Source organism: Pteronotus mesoamericanus, unplaced genomic scaffold, assembly GCF_021234165.1.
Source record: "Pteronotus mesoamericanus isolate MK-2021 breed Mesoamerican mustached bat unplaced genomic scaffold, CSHL_Meso_final scaffold_54, whole genome shotgun sequence".
Lineage (NCBI taxonomy): Eukaryota > Metazoa > Chordata > Mammalia > Chiroptera > Mormoopidae > Pteronotus > Pteronotus mesoamericanus.
This window is the reverse complement of record NW_026555321.1, coordinates 26351033-26358953: the sequence shown is the minus strand read 5'-3', so window position 1 is coordinate 26358953 and position 7921 is coordinate 26351033.

The following is a 7921-nucleotide window of genomic DNA, read 5'->3' as shown; positions in this document are numbered from 1 at the left end:
AAAACAGGAACACAAGAAAAATAAAGTTGGATTCTTACCTAATACTACTTTATTTCAAATGGATAAAAGATCTAAATGTGTAAGATATATATCTAAAACGACCAGAATAAAATGTAGGGTATTGCTGTAACATACAGGTAGAAAAAACAATTCCTAAACAATACTTCAAAAGCACAAACCACATAGCAAAAATTACATGAATTTGATCACATCAAAATCATTTTTCAATTCAATGAAAGACATTTTTGAAAGAGTTAATAGATGACAGAATACAAGAACATTTGTGGCATTTAATATCAACAAGGAATTCATTATTTAGGATGTACGAAAAACTCCTATAAATCAAAAATACATAGAGAAGCAACCCCAAATTAAAAATGTTCAAAGGACATGATTTATAGAAAAGGAAACTCAAAAGGCTAACAAGCATGTAAAGAGATGTTCAAACTCATTAGTAGTCAGAGAAATGCTAACTAACAAAGAGCCATGTCTTTATACTTACTAGATTGTTAAAATTCAAAACGTGGATAATGGCAAGTGCTGGAGGACACGTGGGGTATGGAAATTTCCACATGCCGCTAGTGGCAGTGGTGTAGGCATTCTGGAAAGGCCCGGTGAGTACTTAGTCAAATTAGATATAAAATACCTATGACCCAGCTCCACTGCTCCTTCTGTATACATCCCAAGAAATTTTCATACAGTCCGAGGGCACAAGTAGGAGAATGTTGAGTTACTTCAGGCTGAAAGGGCTTGGAAGAGTGGCTAGGCAAATCATAAGAGACGTACATCATGGTGCACGCACTAGTTAGCAGTTGGTAGCAAGGGATCAACGCGTACATGGCCGCAAAGATGGATCTGGAAATCTCAGAGCTCAGTAAAATAAAAAAGAGAATGAACTATCTAACACCATTGAGGTACATTTAAAATACATGCACACAGAAAAACAACATGCCCTTTGCAAAAGATATGTATTAAACACTTTAGAATGATTGGCTAAGGGTGAAAGGAAAGAAGAATAGGAGTAGGGAGTGGAGGACAAAAAAGTAAAAAACAGAGGGGCCTTGCATGGACCACGATGATTATGGGCCACACACTGATGAAGGGGACTAACTCAATCCCCTGCACCCACAGCTTTAAACTGGTTGTAGGAGTTCCTTCTCAGGGGAAGGACAATTACCAGGAGAAAGAGTGTGAACTGTGAGGCCACTAGATTAATGAGGCCCTAGAGTGAACCAAGTGATTACAAAGGAAGGGTCATCGTTCTTGAATTTTTTTAAAGAAATTGAAGTTCTAAGAAGCCAAAAGACTTGGCCAAGGTTACAGTTTGTGAGCTGCAGTGCCAGATCAGACTCAGTATCAAAATGTGTCAACACCTACCTGCTCATGCTCTGGCCCAAGCCAACTCGGTCCCTCCCCCGGACTGGGGCCAGAGCCCCCTCACTGCCTCCCTGCTCCCACGCATGCCGCTAGGGTCTACTCCACACAGCAGCCGGAGAAGCCCTGTAGAAATGTTAGGTGAATCTTGTCACTCCCCCCGACCGCCCTGCCCTGCCAAAACCCTTCAAGGCTGCCCTAGTCCTGTGTCAATCAGAATGAAACCCAAAATGCTTGTGTGCCCTACAAGCCTCCAATGGCCTGGCCGCAGTTACTTTCCCAGTCTCATCTCTGATCACTCTCCACCTGGTTCTTTCAGCTCAGTCACATTGACTTCCTTGCTAGTCCTAGAACACTCCCAGGACATCCCAACCTCAGAACTTGGCACTAGCCTTTGCCCCCATTTTTATGACATTATTCATCACTTCACTCAGGTCTCAGTTCAAACGTTACCTGCTAAAAAAGGCCGTCCCTGACACTTTATCTTTGAAGTGCCACCTTGCACATCATTTATTCTGCTTTGTTTCTAACACTTATCCCCACCCGACAGCATATTATCTATTATTTCTGGGGAGTTTATTTTTGTCTCCCACATCGGAATGAAGGTAGAACAGTCTTCTGAGTCACATGCTCTGCACAAAACCAGGCCCATGGTGAGCCCCCTTCCAGTGTGTGTGAATGGCTGTTTGGATGTCTGAGCCCAGACCCACGTTCCTCCCACCATGGCACCACCTCTGGCTCCCAAACAGCATTTGGAGAAGGAAATAGGAAGAAAATGGGAACAACAATGACGGTCAAAAGTGCCCTCCACCAGGAAGCCGGGTTAGAGAGAGAAAATCTCAGAATCAAATAAGGCTGAACAAAGTTGGGGCAGGAGAAAAAACTGGCAGGCACTTAGATTTTAGGATTTTGGCCTCTCTGCCTTTTCTGTTCCTACTTCAAAAAAAGGTGAAAACCAAACCGACCAGCCAGTTCCCCCACTCCCAGAGCAGCCAGTGCCTTAGAGGAGAGGAACTTCACAACTACCTTATAAAATCCTTCTCCCATGGCTAATGGCAGTAAGAAATCCATCCTTATGATGGGCATCTATTTCTTTTACTGCAATATAATCCCATTTCCTCCAAGAAATGCACTACATAATTGAGAAATAAATAAGGGGGTAAAGTGCTATGGAAATCTAACATCATTTACACAACTCAGATAAGCGATTTCCCCTGGATTGTAATTGTGCCTGTCTTGTTGGTCCCAGCTAGCTCTCGGGATCTAGTTCTTAGGGCTGAGCCTGGCAATCAGTTTCCATAAAAATGCCACTTCCCACATGTCTCTTCTAAGAGACACTATTGACAGGACCATTAAGAAGATTCCTTAAAGAAAGGAGAAAAAAGTCTTTTCTCGAACAACTCATTGCCTTGCTGCTAAAAGTACATTCACTATTCATTTTCACCCCCACTGAATGATATTCTTAGGAGCCCTGGAAGAACTCTGGTCTGACTACAAAACCTATTCTCGCCTGCAAAAGGAGATCGGGCTATTATTCTCCCTCCAGCGCCACCTAAAATGCCATCCTCAGAGATTCGTTCCTTTAAGTTAAGCATTGTCCTCTTCAGGTTCTGCTCGTAAAACGTCAACCTCTGAAGATGAGAGATAGAGGTCCTAATGTCTCAGCATAATGGGCGTTTGCTGCTTTTTGCTGCGTGTATTCTTCTGACAATTGCATACCTTCCATATACATAGTTTTCTTGTAGTATCAGTTTTGCTATAATAATGCTGCATAACAATCAATCACAAAACTTAGTGTTCACAGAAATAAGCATTCATTGCTCATATGTCTGAGATCAGCTGTGGGTTTGTCTTATCTGGGATCGCTCATACCTCTGGGGGCCACCTGGCTTTTGCTAATCCAGGCTGTCCTCTGCGAGGGCAACTGGAGTGATTTGATCCTGTTCCACGTATCTGTCATACGCCTGGATGTGTTCTCATGTAGATGAGACAAGTGCAAGAGAGCATGGAAAAACATACAAAGTCTCCTGAGGCCTACACTCAGAAATGGTACTGTCTCACCAACTATCAAATAAATGCAAACTTAAGGCAAATACAAGGTATCTTTTACACTTAGCAGATTGGAAAGATAAAACAAATGTTGAGGCACACAGTTGGTGAAATGAAATTGAACGTTTTTATCCTTAATAGAGAGAGAATCAACCAGTAAATTTCCTCACATGGTGATTTGGCAAATGTGCAGTCCCTTTAACCTGGACGTAATACTTCTGGAGGTTTATCCTAAGCAAACAGAAAAGTTTATAAAAATGGGCAGGTGTACAAATTCATCTAGTGCAACTGGCAAAAGTGGAGATGAACTAAATGTCCAACATTAGGACGTGGATGAAACAAAGTCTAGTGCTTCCATGCAAGGGAATATTATGTCATATCATGTATCACCATACAATATATCCACTCATAAATGCAAGAAATATTTATGCTACAGTTAGGTGAATATCACATGATGTATGAGTCTACTTTTGTTAATAAACCATGCATACACGTAGTTATATGTTCACTGGGGAAAAAAGTTTAAATGAAAATACCAAATGCTAGTTGCAATTATCTATCTCTGGGTGGAGAATTATGACACATTTTGTTTCTTTTTGCCTATCTATATTTTCATATTTTTCTACAGTGGACTTGTATAATTCATTCACTCATTTCACATTTATTAAAATGTGTTCTGTTACCCATTCTGCTGGAAGTCTTTCTACCTCACAACTTTTTCAAAAGTGCTTTGCCCACAGGGCACTCTAAACCCCACATTCCCTTGGCCTGACACTGTTCGACAAGGCTGGCATCGTAACCATACACCTCTCTGGTTTCCTTAGTGCAGTGGGTTAGAAACTTGTAACTAATTAGCAGATGAGAACTGTGGAGCCCCAGTGGCCCCTGGTTCCCAAGCGCCACCTGGAGTGAGCAGCTGTGGTCCCATTCCCAGCTGCAGGAAACTACCGGTAACTGGGCTCCTTGCTGCAAGAAGCACCGTGCACCTGGTTAGGAGTGCCTCCCTCTCGAGGATCCCCCGCTGTTGGCTGTACCTTGGGAACAACTCTGTGCAGAATGCACTAAGGAGCTCATTACTCAAAGGTGCCCCGTGGTAAATCATTTGTAAAGCAAGCAAGTTGTTTGTATAGTGAATAATCACTCTAGCATTTGAGTTTCACTCACAAGGAATGTTAACGGCATATGGTAAACATCATTCACTTTAACATTGTATTTTTCATTTTCAGAGTAAAACATTCCTTCATCTTTCTCTGGTTCAAAACTTACATACATTTGAAAAAATGTATCTGGTTATCAAATAGCGTTTATCAATTTATATTCCAATGTCTGGATTGGCTTTGATTTGGCCTTAAATTTTTGGCTGACCTCCTTAGACTATGTGGTGACAATTCTTTCAGAAACACAACTAAATTGAGTACAAGGCAAAGATGAAATCTGAGGGTCATATGACCTTCACTGAGGTGTGCCTGGAGGGGTGACCGGAAACAGGCTCCATAGCCCCCAAACCGTCTGTCCTCCCTCCTGCTTCCATCTCTGAATGTCTTAATCCTTTTGGGCTATATAATAAAAATACCACATACTGGGTGGCTCAAACCACACACATTTATTTTTAACAGTTCTCAAGGCTGGGAAGTCCAAGATCAAGGCAGATTCCATGTCTCGTGAGAGCCTGTTTCTTCACGATGGAAGCAGAAAGGGATCTCTTTGGAGCCTATTTATTTATTTATTTATTTATTTATTTATTTATTTATTTCTGAAGTAACTGTTTTATTTGTAGAAACATATATCAGGAAAATACTAATGTATTTAAACAAAGATTTTATGATTTGACATATCACATATGCAAATCAATTGTCTCAAAGTAGTTCTATTTCATTTAGTTTTTTTGCTTTAATATTTTCTTTCCCCTTCTTTTCTCCCTTCCATTCATTTTTACCATTTTTTATTAATAAAGGAAAAATAGAAAATGAAGCTTTTAAAGTGTATGAGTTTACAAGGTTACCATAAGCAAGCTTAAATAGAATTTTAGATGCTTTGCTTTCATCTTTATTCGTGTTGCTCAAAATATTTATCAAAAGGGATGAATACGTAAAAGACTTTGTATCCTAAGATGGTGGTGACTCCTTCTGAGGATAGAGTATTGCAGGAAAATGTACTTTCATGATACTTGGGTTACTGGTGACCTGTGGGATTGTGAAAAATAAAAGAAAGAATAATTTACATTGAGTGCCTTGGAAAGAAGTTGGCAAATTCTAGAGAAAGTCGATGTGACTGTGGGAATTGCTTGAAAAAAATTTTTCTGACTGGGAACAACTGCGTCTCAAGGAAACATTTAATTAAGAATGTTAAATCAGGAAGGTACCTACATTATTGGATCTCAAATGTTTTATTTTGCAACTGATAAAACTGTAATCTCTTTGCTTAGAACTGTCACAACTGTCAGCTAGTCTTGTGCTCTTCAGCATTAATTTCTTATTTTAATGTAATTTCCTTTTTATTTTATTTTTTAAGTTTATTATTTTATTTTTCAAATACAGTTGTCTCCATTTTCCCACCACCACTTTCCCCTGCCCCACCCTCATTCCTTCCCCACTTTGGTTTTGTCCACGGGTTCTTTATACATGTTACTTCATTTGACCCTTCCCCTTCTTTTCCCTGTTACCCTCCCTCTCTTCTACCCTCTTGTTACTGTTGGTTTGTTTTTTCTTTCAATGTTGCTGGTTATATTTTTCTTGCTTGCATGTTTTGTTGATTAGGTTCCACTTACAGGTGAGATTACATGGTATTTGTCTTTCACTGCCTGGCTTATTTAGCTTAGCATAATGCTCTCCAGTTCCATCCATGCTGTCATGAATGGTAGGAGTTCCTTCTTTTTTCCTTCTGCATAGTATTCCACTGTGTAAATATACCATCGTTTTTTGAACCACTCATTTATTGATGGGCACTTAGGTTGCTTCCAATACTTGGCTCTTGTAAATTGTGCTGCTATGAACATTGGGGTGCATAGGTCCTTTTGAATTGGTGTTTCAGGATTCTTAGGGTATAATCCCAGCAGTGGGATTGCTGGGTCAAAAGGCAGTTCCATTTTTAGTTTTTTGAGGAAATTCCAAACTGTTTTCCACAGTTGCTGTACCAGTCTGCATTCCCACCAACAGTGTACTAGGGTTCCCTTTTCTCCACAACTTCGCCAGTACTTGTTGTTCGTTGATTTGTTTATGATGGCCATTCTGACCGGTGTGAAGTGGTTTCTCATTGTGGTTTTAATTTGTATTTCTCTGATGGCTAGTGATGTTGAGCATCCTTTCATATGTCTCTGAGCCCTGTGTATGTCCTCCTTGGAGAAGTGTCTGTTCAGGTCCTTAGCCCATTTTTTAATTGAATTGTTTGCTTTCCTGGAGTGGAGTCATGTGAGTTCTTTATCTTTGGGGCCTCTTTATAAGGGCACTAATCCCATTTGTGATGGCTTCACCCTCATGAACTAATCACCTCCCTAAGGCCCCACCTCTTAATATAATCACACTGGAGATTAGGTTTCAATATACGAATGGGGAGTGGGAGGGAAACACCAACATTCAACCTATGGCATTGGGGATTGTCCATTTTTCTTTGTAATTCTGCCTATTTTTAGCCCATGTTATTAGGACAGTAAGGTCATAATTATATCTTGATGAATTATACCATTTATCATGCAGCATCTAAATGCTTTTTACCTTAAAATCTATTTCATTTAATAGAACAGTTTTCTTTTGGTTGGCATTTGCAAAATACGCTGTTTTTACCCTTTGTTTTTAATCTTTTTATATGAATTTTATTTGTGACTCTTATAAACAGCAAATAACTGGATATCAAAACTTTGTTCTGATTTTTGGTCAACATGATAGTTCCTGGATTTTAATAGGTTAATTGAATATGTTTACAGTTGGATTGCTAATTTTTTTATTGTTTAGCATGTTTTTTCTATCATTTTTCTCTTGTCCAAACTTCTCTTTTTCCAGTGGTTTGATTGTGTTTTTCTTCTCTTTACTTCCCTTTTTTCCTTTGTTGGTTTGGTAGGTATAGTATCTATTTTCATTATTTTAGTGGTTGCTCAAGAAATTTAATATTATATCTTTAATTATGTATATTTTCTAACAAAATCTAATGTTTGCCAGTATCATACCCTACTTTCTTCCTCAACCTCATGAACTTACCTTCCCTGTTGATACTGTTTAGAATTTCAGCTCTACCTCTCTTGAGAGAGTGGGAGAGAGGAAAGGATCAGGAGGTAGAGGGTAAGTGCCTTACACTAAGAATATTAATAATATTCATTCACACTTCATTTATTTTCTATAATTAAAATCATTTTACTGTATCTTTCATGATTTTTTTAGAATATATGTTTAGCATAACACATTTTCAAAGTTCAGAAAAGTATAGGGGGAAAGTAAAAGAAATCACCCCAAATACCTTCTACTCTGAGTTAATTAGACCAGATCATGATCCATTCATGTGTCTCTGT